This window comes from Ambystoma mexicanum, chromosome 8 (assembly GCF_040938575.1).
Source record: "Ambystoma mexicanum isolate Mex_15411 chromosome 8, UKY_AmexF1_1, whole genome shotgun sequence".
Taxonomy (NCBI): Eukaryota; Metazoa; Chordata; class Amphibia; order Caudata; family Ambystomatidae; genus Ambystoma; species Ambystoma mexicanum.
In genome coordinates this window covers 1,516,462,504-1,516,478,540 of record NC_090929.1, presented here as the reverse complement: position 1 = coordinate 1,516,478,540, position 16,037 = coordinate 1,516,462,504, and the positions used below count along the sequence as shown (strand labels likewise).

At 52.8% G+C, this 16,037-nt stretch overlaps 1 protein-coding gene across 11 annotated transcripts in view; it reads left to right on the top strand.

Moving 5' to 3' along the window:
• STN1 (STN1 subunit of CST complex) overlaps positions 1 to 16,037 on the top strand; it is a 1,349,458-nt gene that overhangs the window by 630,452 nt on the left and 702,969 nt on the right. The window lies entirely within an intron of this gene.

Genomic DNA, 16,037 nt, shown 5'->3' with positions numbered 1-16,037 from the left:
TACATAATCAGTATTAATTGTAGCTTTATCCGTGATGACGCGCAATGAGGAGCCCACGTGGATGAAGATGGACAGAAGGGGCTGGGACTAATGACCTGGCATCCCTTATGGAGCAAGTAGCCTATGTATAGGGTCTTAAGCAACCAGCCATTTGGATTTGTACATTATGTAATTTATGTCACTGATGATGCAGTTTGCTTTCATTAAGTGTTGCCCATACTGATTTTGCCAGAACGTTCCTTGGCAGCAAAGTACTTTGCTGGCGCAACTTTATTTTTGTGGAAATAAACCTTGTTCTCCTTGCAAGAGGTGTGTCTTGGGCCCTTTTCCCTAGTGGGTTGCATTTTTTTTGGTGTGAGCGTTGAGAGGTTTCTCTACATTTTTGGTGACCCCGACGAGATCCCTGCGACTCCTGCGAAGACGGAGGCCTGCAGGCCGCATCTCTGGAGGGGCAGCGCCCACCTACAGTGACCAGGCCCAAGCAGGCAACCCGCAGTTGTACTGTACAGGAGCCTTTTTCACAGAATTCCTTGTGCTCTTTGGAGCGGGGCAAGGCTCATGGGAGAGGGCAGGCTGTTATTGGTACCCCGTTACAGAGGAGCGCGAGTGAATACGCAGAGGTAAGTACACCTCTTGTGGGCGACAACAACGGGGGTAAGAGAGAGTATGGAGGTGAAGGGTGTGTGAGGGTGACCAGAGAGCGTGAAAGGCCACCTGGTGGGTTTTATGATTTTTTGTTATTATTATTATTGAGGCGATAACAAAGAGGAAAACAGGAGTGTGGGATGCTTTTCGAGTAAGGGGAGAAAGTGGCGCCTTTTTTATTGTGATGAGGATATAAAAGTAGGTCCTCTGTATAATTAGAGAGCTCGGATTCCTGTGCCCACTATATTTTGGGCGGGGGCAGGAGCCAGAGTAGTGGTTGTTATTTTAGCTTATTTTAGTTCGTAGTTTTAGTGTTTTGAATTATTTTTGTGAACTTAGTGGAGGCCGAGGGAGGGCCTGTAGAAGTGTTGCGAGTGTGAGGGGTGAGAAAACTATGGAAGTGTGCACGGCAGGGGGGGTAGTGGACCGGGGGAAACTGGGAGGTGGGGACGGAAGACTGGTAGTGACGGCTATATTAAGATTGTGTGGGTTCGCACACCTAGAAGCTTCTTTTGAATATATAATTGTCAAAATGTGGGTGATGACTCAGCTTGAGTACATGTATAGTTTGTTGCCATTGTACAAGGATAAGTTGGAGAAGTACCACTAGCAGTGGATGGTAGCTACCCAAGGGGGAAGGCCCCGCCCCTGGCCAGCGCATGGTACTAATAACAGAAACATATTAGAGCACATGAGTATGTCCCTAACTGCTAAGTATAAAGGTAAACCACTGCAGAAGCGAAAAGAGATTTTAGACTTGCGGTGCAGGATGTGGAGGATACTGGCAGGTGTATGCCCTGATGCGAAGATAGTGCCACCTCAAATATAGTAAACACAACAACGCCAGAGGAAGCGCTGCAACCCGCACTTAGATAGTAGCTTTATCCACTTACCGCCCGCTCAGCTACTGGATTCACCAACCCAACATATGCGCCCCCGCCTGACAACGCTCAACCTCATATAGACCAATTCCAAAAAGCATTACAGAGCAGGAGATCAGATCACAGAAATAGTTAGAGAAGGCATTAGAGGCAACACAAGCAGAGTTGGCACGGTTGAGGGCAATAAAAGAAGGGGGGAGCAACAGTTGGGCGAGTGGAGGGCTGGAGACATTTGTTTAGACTGGATAGCGCTGCTATTAAGGATGTGCGTGTTGAGAAGCACAGTAGTGGAGATCGAGGGGCAGAAAGCGAAGGCTATTGGACAGTGAGGTCGGACAGGGAAGCACATCACGAGGTGCAGGAAAGAGAATGGGACAGTGTGGAAGAATTAGAGGACGAGGAAGGTGAGGCATAAATGGCTACAGAAATTACACCAAGGGCAGAAAACTTGTGGGCTGAGCGACTGAGGAGCAGGTTTGGCTGGGTAGCAGTAGCAAGGAACATTATGTGCCGTGGACCCAGATGGATAAGAATAATTTGATCAAAACACTGCCACCCCTTAATGCCGGGGCTGGGACATGAAGAGTTTACTTGTTGCAGTTGTGGGGAAGCAGACTGGGGAATTGTGGATAAAGGCAGGGTATCCAGGAGAGAAGTTACATGATGATGCGCACAATGGGGCCCCGTTTAACAATGTTAGAGCACAGGTTGGGGGGACACTGCTGTGGGCGTACCCTGACACACTGGACTTGCAGTCCATAATACAGAAAACCATGAGGGAAGATGAAGATGCCGCTCAGTATATTTTAAAAGTGCAGGAGATGTGATGAGCGGAGACGGGTGACCCGTGAGATTGATCAGGTCCTATTTTCTATTTTGTTATCAAGAGAGGATTGTCCAAAGAATTTCAGAAAGCGCTTGACAAGATAGTGGGCATAGAGGCAAAGGGGTGGCTGAGATTCAGACTATAATAATACACCATTGCAAAAGGATTAAAGAAAGAGAAAAAGAAACGGCTCAAAGGTTGCAGGAGGAAGAAGCGAAACTAGTGCAGAAGCTAGCTAAAATAGCAGCGTAAGAGCCGGTGATGATGAACACATACAAATTCAGGCGAGCAGGCTACAGCTCGACTCTGGGATAGCAGCGTTTTGGCCTGGCTGAGGACAGGGGCAGGGGTCAGACCCCCATCCGTATCCTCAATGACACCAAGGAGGTCAGTCGCAAGGGAAGAGGAGGGTTTCAAGAGAGCAGTGGGCGCCGAGGTGTTTTCGGCGGAATGGGTCCCAGAGGCGCTATGGGACTATCTAGGTGTTGGAATTGCATGAAGGGAGTGGGGTATAACACATACCATCAACCTGCCCCAGCCCTCCCACAGCCACACAGGTTTACAGCTATACCTCATGAAATGCACCAGGCCTACACCCATCTGCCACCAAACCCCCCACACATGCTGGCACAAGAATCGCCTAATGTGCGATCGCAAGCGGCCCAGCAGAACACCTTGTACGGAGGCCAAATGCCCACACACAAATGCAATGCCAAATGGGATGGTAGCACCTTACTGAGGGGTCCGTGTCATGGGAGGAAATCCCTTCACGTTCCCAGGTACTAATATGTATCCTGATTAGGACAGCTCACAGAAAGCTCTTGGGTGCCCAGTCTTGTCCCTACCCACCCTGATGAGGAACCTTTGGTTGGTGCTGAGATAGTTAATAAGCAATTCATCTTTATTGTCGACACAGGTGCCGCTAAATCATGCATCATTGAGGGAGACTTTCCATTATCAGGTGAAACTCTTGACATGCATGGATTCTCTGGGGCTGTCGCAACGGTTCCCTACACAGAAGAGGTAGCTATGTTTATTGAGTTTGTATAGCACTTTAAGCCAAAACTCTTTACAGTATAACAGGTACAATAATGAGAGAAGCATATTTACAAACATGAAACAAATCATTGGAACAATATGTAGAACAATTTTTACTTAAAGGTGGGGGAGAGTGGGGGAAGGGGAGGGGAGAGGGGGTAGGTGATTGGGGTTACAATGTCTGTTTTGAGGGCAGGGGAGTGGGAGGAAGGGGGAGGGGAAAGGAAGGGGGTAGTGCTTTGGTGACCTCCAATGCCCCTAAGTGGGTTTATTGTCCAATTTGAGGTCATAGAGGGAGGGGGAAGGGGGCTATCAAAATAGGAGGGAAAGTGGTGTGTGCACCCTTACTGTATTCCAAGTCCTCCGCGATAAATTTGTTGGGAAGAAATTTGTTGAGCAAACTGAACATGACTGTTTCTTTTACAGACCGTGGGGTGGTATGTGCCACCCCATGCATGTCTGCCTTAAGGGCCATGGTCATCATACAGGCCAGAGGATGGGAGTTTGAGGTTTGCGGCATCCTTGTGGGCCCGGACATGTTTGTGTACAGGATTACAATATTACTTGATGTAGTTCCCCAGATTGGAAAGGTGTGTTGGCGGGTAACATCAGATTTCATCTTCCGATCCGTGGTGACACCAGAGCGTGTGGCAGGTACAATGCTTTCCCTAGATTTACAGTCTCTGGTTGTGACAGCTAAAAGGATTGTTGTGGTGGGCACTGACTCTGATGGGTGCGAGTGGGGTACTGTATTGTGCATTGATACAACGGTGCCCCGCAAAGAAGTGACAGATGCAGAATGGTTTGAAGATCGAGTTGAAGATGGGGAGATTGTGTTAGCAATTTGTATCCCTTTTGACATCATGGTGCAATATCGAAAGATGCAGTGTTCCTTGATGGCCCGTGTCACCCCGCCCCTTACACTGACAGTGACTTGAAGCAGGTCCGAGAGAGAGAGAGTATGGACAACTAATGTTTATGATGTAGGGCTCTTGCAGGGAGTGGCGCCGGTCCGAATAACACTGAAGCCAGGTGCGGTGTTACCCTGAGCTAAACAGTACCGGTTGTCCAAAGAGGCGGAAGAGGGCATACGGGACACCATTGTGGAACTTCTGAATCAGGGAATAATAGTGCCATCTACCTCCCCATTCAAATCAGGACTATCTCATTAAAAAGGCAAAAGGGGGGGAAGTTGGAGGATGATGCAGGACCTTCGCTCTCTAAATTACATTGTGCAGGCAGAATTTTCCATAGTTCTGAACCCTGCAAAGATATTGTGCAGCATCACGAAAGAGGTGGCCCACTTCACTGTGCCACCACAATTTGCAGTACCTCACTGTGCACACAAGATTGCTTCATGGGTACTATGAGTCCCCCAGCATCTTTAACAGTATTCTACATACTGACTTAGGGAATATCCAAGTGTCCAGTACCATCATTCATTATGTCTGATTTGCTGGTGTGTAGCGACAGTGAGCAGCAGTGCCGGAAGGATGCCACCACCCTCCTGCATCTGGTGGCATAGAAGGGGTACAAGGTAGATAAGGCAAAGCTGCAATATCACCCCCTTTTTAGGCCAGTTAGTATCTGTTCACGGGAAGAAAATTATACCTGATCGTGCTGCTTCAGTGCATAGAACTCCCAAGCCTAAAACTGTCAAAGCAAAGAGTTGCAAACATTTCTAGGGTTCTGTAATTACAGTAGGGCATGGATTTTAGACTATGCAGCATACACTAGGCCCCTTTTGCAGGGACTAAAAGAGGCTGAAAAGAATGACATTAAGATTGCATTTACTTAGGACATGCTCACCAACGTTGACGCCTTAAAAGAAGTGATCTCCACTGCCCCAGTGCTGGCTACCTCTCGTTAAACACAAGAGTTGTATCTATTTTCTGATGCAAATTGCAAATTGATGAATGCAGTACTGACGCAAAGGAGCATGGTGTGCTACAAGCCATTGGCCTACTACAGTGGACTTCTAGATTCTGTGATGCATGGCCAGTACTCGCAAGCGCTTGCTGCAGCTGCATTTGCAATTGAGAAAAGCTCCACAATTGCTACGAGGGTCCTCTGTAACACTGTTCATGCATAATGCAGTCTTCACCATTTTGGAGCGTTCCAAATGAACTTTGCGTAGCGGCCGTCCACGTATGAGATCATCCTGTCCAGCCGCAACGTTCATATTGTAAGGTGTAATACTGTAAATCCCACCACCTTTTTGACCGAGCAGTGTACCGAAGAAGACCTAGCGGCACATTTGAGGGGGGAGGAGGATAACATCGCAATGGCAAGAGATAGCCCACTCAAGGGGCAGGTGCTTTTCGTTGACGGGTCAGCAACTATCGACCAGGGCACAGGTCTGAGGCATACTGGGGCGGCAGTGGTCCGCCTAGTGGATGGAGTACATGATGTATTGGTTCAAAAGAGATTATCCATGCACTATTCGGGCCCAAGCAGCAGAACTTGTCACACTCATCTCAAGCGTGCCGCTTCACCATCTATTCTAACCCTGCCTACGTCACCACCACGGTGCACGCAGGACTGGCACGATGGAGAGGTGGGGATTTAGGAGGGCTGCGTGTCCCCGGTAGAACATGCAGCACTGCTAGAGAAGCTAATTGATGCACCATCCCAAACCTCCTTGACGGCGGTGATGAAATGCACAGCCCATACCAACAACACAGACAAGCTCTCACTCGCTAACGCTGCCGTGGACGTGTCATCCAAGCAATCAGCGTATTTACCGATGCCTAGTGTTTCTGAGTATCCATTGGTAGCGCACAGCAGAGAACAGCTGCCAGACTCCTACATTTCCTTATCTATTGCTCAACTAATTGAGTTGCAGGGACACGCCTCGCAGGAAGAGAAAGATTTGTGGTCAAAAAGGGAAACAATAAGTCCCCTGGAGATTTATTGTGGCGACTAGAAACATTGGGCAAAGCAGTTATGCCACATGAGTTACTGCTGGTCACATTCGACTAGCTGGATCATCCATCCTATGTATCAAAACAGCATATCACTGCAGATATTCAGGAGGACTGGTTTGTCCCCATCTGCAGGAGGCAATAACTGAAATGGTTATCAACTGTACTACTTGCCAGACTTACAGCACTGGCCTCATCCTGCAGACAGTTTGAGGTACGCTGCCCCGCCCTACTGGGCCATTCAGCGAGTTTCATATCGGCTAAGCGGTTATCGGCGAAAGGTATAATGGATATAGTTATCTGATAGTGTGTCCTTTTTCACTGCGGGTGGAGGCTGGTACTTGTGCACACCCTGATGCAAAATCTGCAGCCGAGTTCTTGGTCAGGGAGGTTTTCCCTCGGTGGGGCAAGTGCAAAGTATTAAGGTCTGACAACAGCACACACTTTTTCAATGAGATTTTCAAACAGATGACAGCCTTATTGGACTTCAAGCATTGGATGTGTAAAATGTTCCATCCTCAGGCCAATAGAGTTGTGGAGAGGATAAATGGTCTTCTGAAAAGCCAATTGTCCAAGCTTTGCACCACATTAAAGAAAAACGCGGTGCACTGCTTACCCCTTGCTCTATTTAGCATGCACACACAGCCCTGTAAGGATCATGGACTGAAGAGACGACCAGCGCTGCATCTGATTCTCCACCTACGTTGCATCCTCCAAAATTTCCCTGGCGCCTGTGTTTTTGTAAAGAGCTTTGATAATCGGAGCGAGCCTAGATATAACAGCTTGTTCGGGGTTGTCTATGCTCTTCCCCTTGCGGTAAAGGTTTGTGAGTTGCGGTTCTGGGTGCACCTATCTGATGTTCGGAATGCACCCAAGGCTACACCAACCACCCAACTCAGTAAAGTACTAACAGTCCAGGTTAAGTGCTGTACGTAAAAACTCCCCTCCTGGTAATAATTCTGAAGAAACGCGTGTAGCGGCAGAATCACTATTGTTTCCTTCCTGATGTGTTTTTGACTTTATGTTCTCAAAGTACTACAACAAACCTACCTCTGTGATACAAAAAGTTGCTGCTATGCATTGTTTGCACTGAGATCTCTCTCTCTGTCTCTGTCACTCTCTCCCCCCCATTCTCTGCCCCTTCTCGCTCCCTCTCTCTTTTTCCCTTTTCTCTCTCTCTCCTCTACCCCGCAATGGATATACATGGGTGCAACAACTCAATTTATAAAAAGCAACATTCTAATTTTCAGAAAGACTCTCATAGAACATTGTTTTCCCCCACGTACATGTGTGTCATGCATTGACTAGCTGGTATATTTGCTATTTCTATTTTTGGATTAGGAATATGCTTAGCGTGCAGCTTTATATGGGGTGGTCATATAAAAAGGGGGGATAAGAAACACAACTCTTACTTAAGAATCTTTTACTAATGGCTCTTTGGGTTATTGAACAGTTGAGAATGTTGCAAATGTGACTGAAACAAATACCGCGGCCAGGCTCCATAATACGCAGCCTAATCCATCTGTTAATGATACATTTGTCACCCAACGACATATAGGGAATTTTTCAAATTTGTTGACACAATAGAAGATGTGCACCTTGCACAGTTAAGTAATAGTTGGTGCGCAGACATAAGCTCAGCGGGAAAAACATAAGTTAATGGCAGCTATTACGTTTGTTCCTTGATTCCACGTGCGTCTGGAGCCCCCAAAGTATTAATGCCACAGGAAACTATGATTGTGGAGACTCACAGGGTAATTCATAGAATTTCGCAGAAAAGTGTCGCAAGCGGCTGGCGCAGAGTGTCCGCGTGCGATTGTCTGCGGCCGATTTCCACGCACAGCGTATTCATGGATTTTAGGCTCCCAAACCAGCCGTGGCGCAGAGTGTCGCAGCGACCCTGCAGCAGTGCCAGTAAAGCCCCCAAGAACGCCCTCGCGCAAGGAAAAGCCATCAAAATCGCTAAATCATCGCAAAGGGCTGCGCTAACCCTGGACCAGTTTACAGGGCTGCCAAACAAGGAACGCAAAGCGGGTAACGTTCATATCAGGGGTACGCGGGATGTTTTAAATGCGATTAGCCAGGGTAAGTGTATTACAGGGGTACGCGGGAAGTTTTACACGCGATTAGCCAGGGTACGTGTATGACAGGGGTACGCGTGAAGTTTTACACGTGATTAGCCAGGGTACCTGTATTACAGGGGTACGCAGGAATTATCACACGCGATTTGGCTGGGTACGTGTATGACAGGGGTACGCGTGAAGTTTCACACGCGATTAGCCAGGGTACGTGTATTACAGGGGTACGCGGGAATTATCACACACGATTTGGCTGGGTACGTGTATTACAGGGGTACGCAGGAATTATCACACGCGATTTGGCTGGGTACGTGTATTACAGGGGTGCACGGGAAGTTACACAGGCGATTAGGCTGGGTGGGTCCTCACAGGTGTTCCCTGTACACCCTCCACGGCCCCTGCAGGCAGCCCACAAAACAGGGGACTACCCTGCACACCTGCTCATGTCTCACACCCACCCCCCCCCCAGCAGTGTGGGGCACCCTCCACCAGGCCCCCACTCATGTCCCCTATCACCCCCACCCACCAGCCACCATGGGCAGCCTCCACCAGGCCCCCACTCATGTCTCCCACCCACCCCACCCCCCAGCCACCATGGGCAGCCGCCACCAGGCTCCCACCCTTGTCTCCCACCCACCCCACCCCCCAGCACTGTGGGGCACCCTCCACCAGGCCCCCACCCATGTCTCCCACCACCCCCACCCCCCAGCCACCATGGGCAGCCCCCGCCAGGCTCCCACTCATGTCCCCTATCACCCCCACCCCCAGCAGTGCAGGGGCAGCCTCCACCAGGCCCCCACTCATGTCTCCCACCACCCCCACCCCCCAGCCACCATGGGCAGCCCCCACCAGGCTCCCACCCATGTCTACCACCACCCCCACCCCCCAGCAGTGCAGGGGCACCCTCCACCAGGCCCCCACTCATGTCCCCTATCACCCCCACCCCCAGCAGTGCAGGGGCAGCCCCCACCAGGCTCCCACCCATGTCTACCACCACCCCCACCCCCCAGCAGTGCAGGGGCAGACTCCACCAGGCCCCCACTCATGTCTCCCACCACCCCCACCCCCCAGCAGTGCAGGGGCAGCCTCCACCAGGCCCCCACTCATGTCCCCTATCACCCCCACCCCCAGCAGTGCAGGGGCAGCCTCCACCAGGCCCCCACTCATGTCTCCCACCCCCCAGCCACCATGGGCAGCCCCCACCAGGCTCCCACTCATGTCCCCTATCACACCCACCCCCAGCAGTGCAGGTGCACCCTCCACCAGGCCCCCACCCATGTCTCCCACCACCCCCACCCCCCAGCCACCATGGGCAGCCTCCGCCAGGCCCCCACTCATGTCTCCCACCCACCCCACCCCCCAGCACTGTGGGGCACCCTCCACCAGGCCCCCACCCATGTCTCCCACCAGCCCCACCCCCCAGCCACCATTGGCAGCCTCCACCAGGCCCCCACTCTTGTCTCCCACCCACCCCAGCCACCATGGGCAGCCCCCACCAGGCTCCCACTCATGTCCCCTATCACTCCCAGCAGTGCAGGGGCAGCCTCCACCAGGCCCCCACTCATGTCTCCCACCGACCCCACCCCCCAGCCACCATGGGCAGCCCCCACCAGGCTCCCACTCATGTCCCCTATCACCCCCACCCCCAGCAGTGCAGGGGCAGCCTCCACCAGGCCCCCACTCATGTCTCCCCCCCCCAGCAGTGTGGGGGCACCCTCCACCAGGCCCCCACCCATGTCTCCCACCACCCCCACCCACCATGGGCAGCCCCCACCAGGCTCCCACCCAGGTCTCCCACCACCCCACCCCCCAGCACTGTGGGGCAGCCTCCACCAGGCCCCCACTCATGTCTCCCACCCACCCCACCCCCCAGCCACCATGGGCAGCCCCCACCAGGCTCCCACTCATGTCCCCTATCACCCCCACCCCCAGCAGTGCAGGGGCAGCCTCCACCAGGCCCCCACCCATGTCTACCACCCACCCCCACCCCCCAGCACTGTGGGGCACCCTCCACCAGGCTCCCAACCATGTCCCCCACCCACCCCACCCCCCAGCCACCATGGGCAGCCTCCACCAGGCCCCCACTCATGTCTACCACCCACCCCACCCCCCAGCCACCATGGGCACCCTCCACCAGGCTCCCACTCATGTCCCCTATCACCCCCACCCCCAGCAGTGCAGGGGCAGCCTCCACCAGGCCCCCACTCATGTCTACCACCCACCCCCACCCCCCAGCAGTGCAGGGGCAGCCTCCACCAGGCCCCCACTCATGTCCCCCTGCCCACAGGCCCTGACAATCCTCAAGCATGGGCCTCATGGCCAGCCACCACAGCCCAAAGACACAACCAAGTATTACATGCGCCCATGATACTACTCCAATGGAAACCATGTAAATCAACACATGTGACTCACACACACACACAATGGTTGCAAGTGAACCTGAAAACCCATATCATGACATGCATGAAAACAATGAGATGAAACCACACATTGAAGAATGAAAAAATCAAAATAATGTATTAAAAACAACAGTAATGGCAAACAAAATTAAACAAAATACACAAGTAAAAAAATAACAAAATTAAGCTGCCTGTCCCTTTTCAAATTAAAATCAATAAATGATAATCCAAAAAAATTTCATCCAAAGTTCAAGTCCATAAAAAGGAAATGAAGGGAAAAAAGAAATAGAAAACCATTGCTCCATGGAAAAAAATATTCATAGTAAAAAGAAATATCCAAATGCAAAGTCCAACTATGGACAAAGTATTCAGGGACCATCATCCCAACAGAAGAAATGAAACCTACCAAAAAACCTATCTAAAATGGAACTATATACAAAAGGTGGAGCAGTATCCGTCGACTCCAAATAAAAATATTTTTCCGCCCGCCGCCGCTCCGCATCTATGGCGTGGCCCAACCGCTGCCACACGGAAGACACTTCCCGTCCAGGGTCCTCCTGCCCTCCGACCGATGCCTGCCCCTCCGATGTTGAAGGCCCCGAGCTATCGTGGCTCCCACCTACAGCGTCCTGCTGCTGCAGCTGCTGCTGTCCATGTGCCCTGTCCGATGGTGCCTGCACATCCTCCTCCAGCTGGGGTGCAGTCATTGATGTGGCCACCCCTGCTGGACGTCCGACTCCCGACTGTGGCAGGGATCTGTTGTCCACCAGCCTGGCGGCACGGTCGGAGGCCGCTCCACAGGGCACCCAGGTGACACATGGGTGGGAAGATGGCATGGAGGACGACTGGGGCATAGGGGGTTCCGTGGAGGAGGGGGTCGGAACAAGGTCCAGGAAACGGAGGAATCCAGCCCTGGTGAGCTGTCCCAGTGGGTCAACGCGGTCAACGAGCCATGCGAGAAGACGTGCAGACTCATCATGAAAAGACTGCAGGTCAGCTCGCATGGCCCGTTGACGCAACGCCACCCCACCCTGGACAGGCTCATCCTGGTGCAGGATAGCCACATCTGCAGGGAGAGGAAGGCCAGGTGTTGTAAGCCAATCCCCTCCCTGAGAACGGGTCTGGAGGTAGGCATCCCCGCTGGTGCAAGATGATGCAGTGACAGGAGCAGGGACAGGATTGCACACAGGCACCTCCGCGGCGGCCTGTGCTGCCTCCTGTCCCTGATCCTGCACTGCACCACTAGCACCAGTGGAATCCCCACCTCCAGACCCCGCCTCTATCGCTTGCACGGCCTCCTCCTCCTCCAAACCCCCCACCAACCTGGATGACTCCGTGCCATCTTCCTCCGTTGGGCCCTGTGGGGTCCCAGCTGCCCCTTCTGCTGCCGAGGAGTCCAACTCCAACCTCCGCCTCTTGGACCTCCCCTCGGCAGCTGCGGCCTGGGACACGGCACCGGACTCCTCACTCCCCGACGAGATCAGAACCTGGGAGGGGATCCGGGCCTTGCGTCTCCGGCTGGTGGTGCGACCCCTGCCGCTGTGCTCCACAGCACCTTCTCCACCCTCTTCATCAGATGACGCTGCAGACAGGGAGAAAGAAAACACAGGCATCAGGGCACTGTACAATGGACTCATACACACATGACAGTTATACATGAGTGGCATTGGTAAACCTCAGACATGGCATCACAATCCCCAACACACATGTCATTTCAACTTGCACACATGAGCCATACCACAGCCATATTGCAACAGCCAGCACCACCCATTCACATACAACAGCATGAGCAGCCAAAGGTCATCCACACATCACATGCAACATAGGGAGTACACTACACATGCACACACACCACCAAACTTGCATGCATGTGTACACCTCCGCCAACTGTCGCAGTGTTCTGATCGACATCCATGTCACACCTGACAATCATTCCTCCACATCCTGTGCCATGGAAGCCCACACACACAAGCACCATCCATGTGTCACACATGAGACCCCTCGCATGTGTCACCCTCACGGCCCTGTACACCCCCCTACTTGCCCACATAAAAATACATGTTCAACCTGCACACTCCTGGCACACCACACGCACAGCTTACAATCAGTATGCATGTACACTTACCGCTCGACTCCAGACGGGTCTGCCTCTCAAGGACCTGGACATGGAGCGCTGGGGATATGCGTTCCAGGACCCTCATCTGATCTTCCGACAAGTGGCCCCGGCGCCCCTTAGCATCCGCTGCATTCAGGAGGCACCGGGCCTTGTTGAGGGTTCTGGACCTGAAGTCCTCCCAGCGCTTCCTGACACGTTCGTAGTCGCGGACTGCCACCTCCTCCGCGTTGATGGCAGTCACGATGTCCATCCAGATCCGAGTCCGTCCTTCCTTGTCGGCGCGTAAACTTCCGAAGAGGGCATCATACTGCCCCAGGACATGCTCCACCAGGACACCAACTTCAATGGCAGTGAAGCTGGTGCCCCTCTGCCTCCTTGGCCGGGGGTTGCCACTGGTGCCAGATGTTGCAGTGCCCGACATGGCAACCCCAGAGGCAGGAATGGGTGGGCAACTGGGTCCTGGGGCTGGGCTGTGGGGCGATGGAAAAGCAGTCGGGAGTCTTCGGTTCCAGCAGGGGTGGTCACAGCAACAGCACCCCTGGCTGATGTGCAGGCAGCAAATGGCAGGGCATGTGGGCAGCAAGCAGTCAGGCAGCAGCAGATGGCAGGTGGGAGCGTGCTCAGGGCTCTGGGGGGCAGTCATTCGGCCTTCTGGGCAGGAGCCTGGTCTTCCGTGTGTGAACGCGTGGCCAGCTTGATACGGAGTGATTTTGCACGTGAAAATCCAGCACGTCTGCGTGTAAATCGAGGAAAGGCCCTTAGCGCGTAAGCGCGTCAGCACACGTCTGTACATTCATTGGCCCAAAGGCCACCAGCGTATGCGCGTCTATGAAGTCACGTGCACGTTCAATATGTCACATGTTTGAAATGTTGCGTGTTAAAAAAATGAAAGACATGTCCGAGTGTCAAAGCGTGTAATTGGTGGAAATGGCCTTAGCACGTACACGCGGAAGTGACAAAGCGTGTAATTGGTGGAAATGGCCCTAGCGCGTACACGCGGACGTGACAAAGCGTGTAATTGGTGGAAATGGCCCTAGCGCGTACACGTGGAAGTGACGCTGGACGTGTGGGCCTGCATAAAAGGTATGTGTAGAACACCATTTCCTTGTACGTGCTTTTCGTGGAGAGCGAGTGGGTGAAATCTGTACTTCTTGTCGTTTCACACGTGATTTACTTCACGGCGTTTCAAGTTCGTACTCCCTGTTACCTCTGACAGCTTTTTCTCTTTTTTCTCTTTTTCTGGTTTTCCTGGGCCTGTTCCCTCAAACAGCGTTCCCTTCTACTGTTGTCCTGTCTCCTCAGACAGTGTACAATTCTTCTTTTGGCGGGGGTGTTGCCAACGCGCACACGTGCTTCTTTTTCACGCTCTTTTTCCTGGCAGACGGTGAGTCACGCACGTATCTAACATCTGTGCTTGCCCCGTGTGTAGCCTACCCCTTCAGAGGTCATTCTAGGCTGCGTGTGACACGCATACGTTCATTCTTGTGTTACTGGGTGCCACAGCGTAGTGCAGGTTTTTTTTTCCGCACACTTGGTCTAGGAGGGGTTGCGCGCACGTTAGGTCCCTTTTTTGGGCTTCCTGTGCGTTGCGTGACCCGTCATCTTTCCCCAGGGTTCACATTCAGCCTTGCTAGAGCACTAGGGTACGATTACCATCTGGTACCCAACCCCTTTGACCCCCAATTGCCCAGGACAATAGTTTACAGCCACTCCCATACGCACATTAACATCAGTGCCATGGTTGGGAGGCGAGGAATCCGTAAGGGTGGCAAAGGTGGACGAGCCACAAGTGGTGGCCGTGGTGGATCCGGTAGGGGACGTGGTCGTTACTTGCAGGGTGACCCTGTCCCCCCATGTGTGGAGGACCAGTCAAGGGCACCCATAATCCCCCCCGCCCCCCCTGGTTGAGGTTGATGTGGCTGACACCATCCATGCTCAGCCCCTGTTGGACCAGCCCATTGTGGCACCAGACCTGGCTGACTCCATGGCGGACTTCCAGGTCAGCAGGCCTATGACACGTGCGCTGGTGCACGTTGATGTCATCAGGCCACGTGGATCAGGGGCAGCAAGGTCCTCTGCTGCCCCAAGTAGGCAGGGTAGAGAGGCTGCAGGGGCAGCTGCGGCTCCATCCACCCCAGCTCTCACACACCCAGCCAGGACAGTGTCGGTCCTAGTCCATCCTGCTGACATTCCCTCTGACACCATTACACTTGAGCCAATGCCTGCACCAACTCCCATGCTGAGTGTGCAATCCCACACTCCTGATACAGAGTCCACCAGGGCTCCTGCCCCTAGTGTCCAGAGCGGCGTAGGACACTCAGGATCACCACCACCTTCCAAGCGGAAGAGGAAGAGTGCTCGTCCGGCACAGGCTGATGCCCCAGACACGGCTACACAGTCCGGCCCGTCGAGGTAGCCCAGCTTCACGGATGCCGAACTGAATGCACTTGTCGAGTATGTGTCCGCACATGATAACGAGATGGTCATTGTTGCAGGATCCAAGACCACACCTGCACAACGCCAGGCACACTGGCAGACCGTTGCGGACATCGTAAGTGCCCTTGGAATCGTGAGGCGCACAGCCAATGATTGCTATAAGCGCTGGAATGACCTAAAGCGCAGGGCAAAGAATAAGCTGGCCTCAAGTCATGCCGCAACTCTAGTGACTGGAGGTGGGTCTCCAGTAGAAGACATGGAACTCACTCCACATGAGTCAGTCGCTAGGACCTACGTCACGGAGAAACAGATCCAAGGCGTGGGAGATCTGCCTGATTATGAAGCATTGTCCGTTGAGTGCACATGCATGTGTGTGTCATCCATGTGCATGGTGTGTGTGTGTGAGGGCTTCTGTTTGTGTGCCAGGTGAGGGTGTGTGCGCCTGAGTTGTTTGGGTCACCCATGTGCTTCATGCAATACATTCTGCGCAGCAGCATTTGGCCATAGCAGTATCCCTTCTGCCAACAGTAGACATCCAGCCCAACACCACGCCAGTTGCCCTTGAAGTGTCACCTTGCCACAACATTGTTGCTTATTTTTCTCTGTTCATTCAGGCAGATTGTTTGCATTCCACCACTTTTACTAGGCATTTCTCAGTCCTCTAGTCACATGTCTGACATGGCTATGGTAAAGT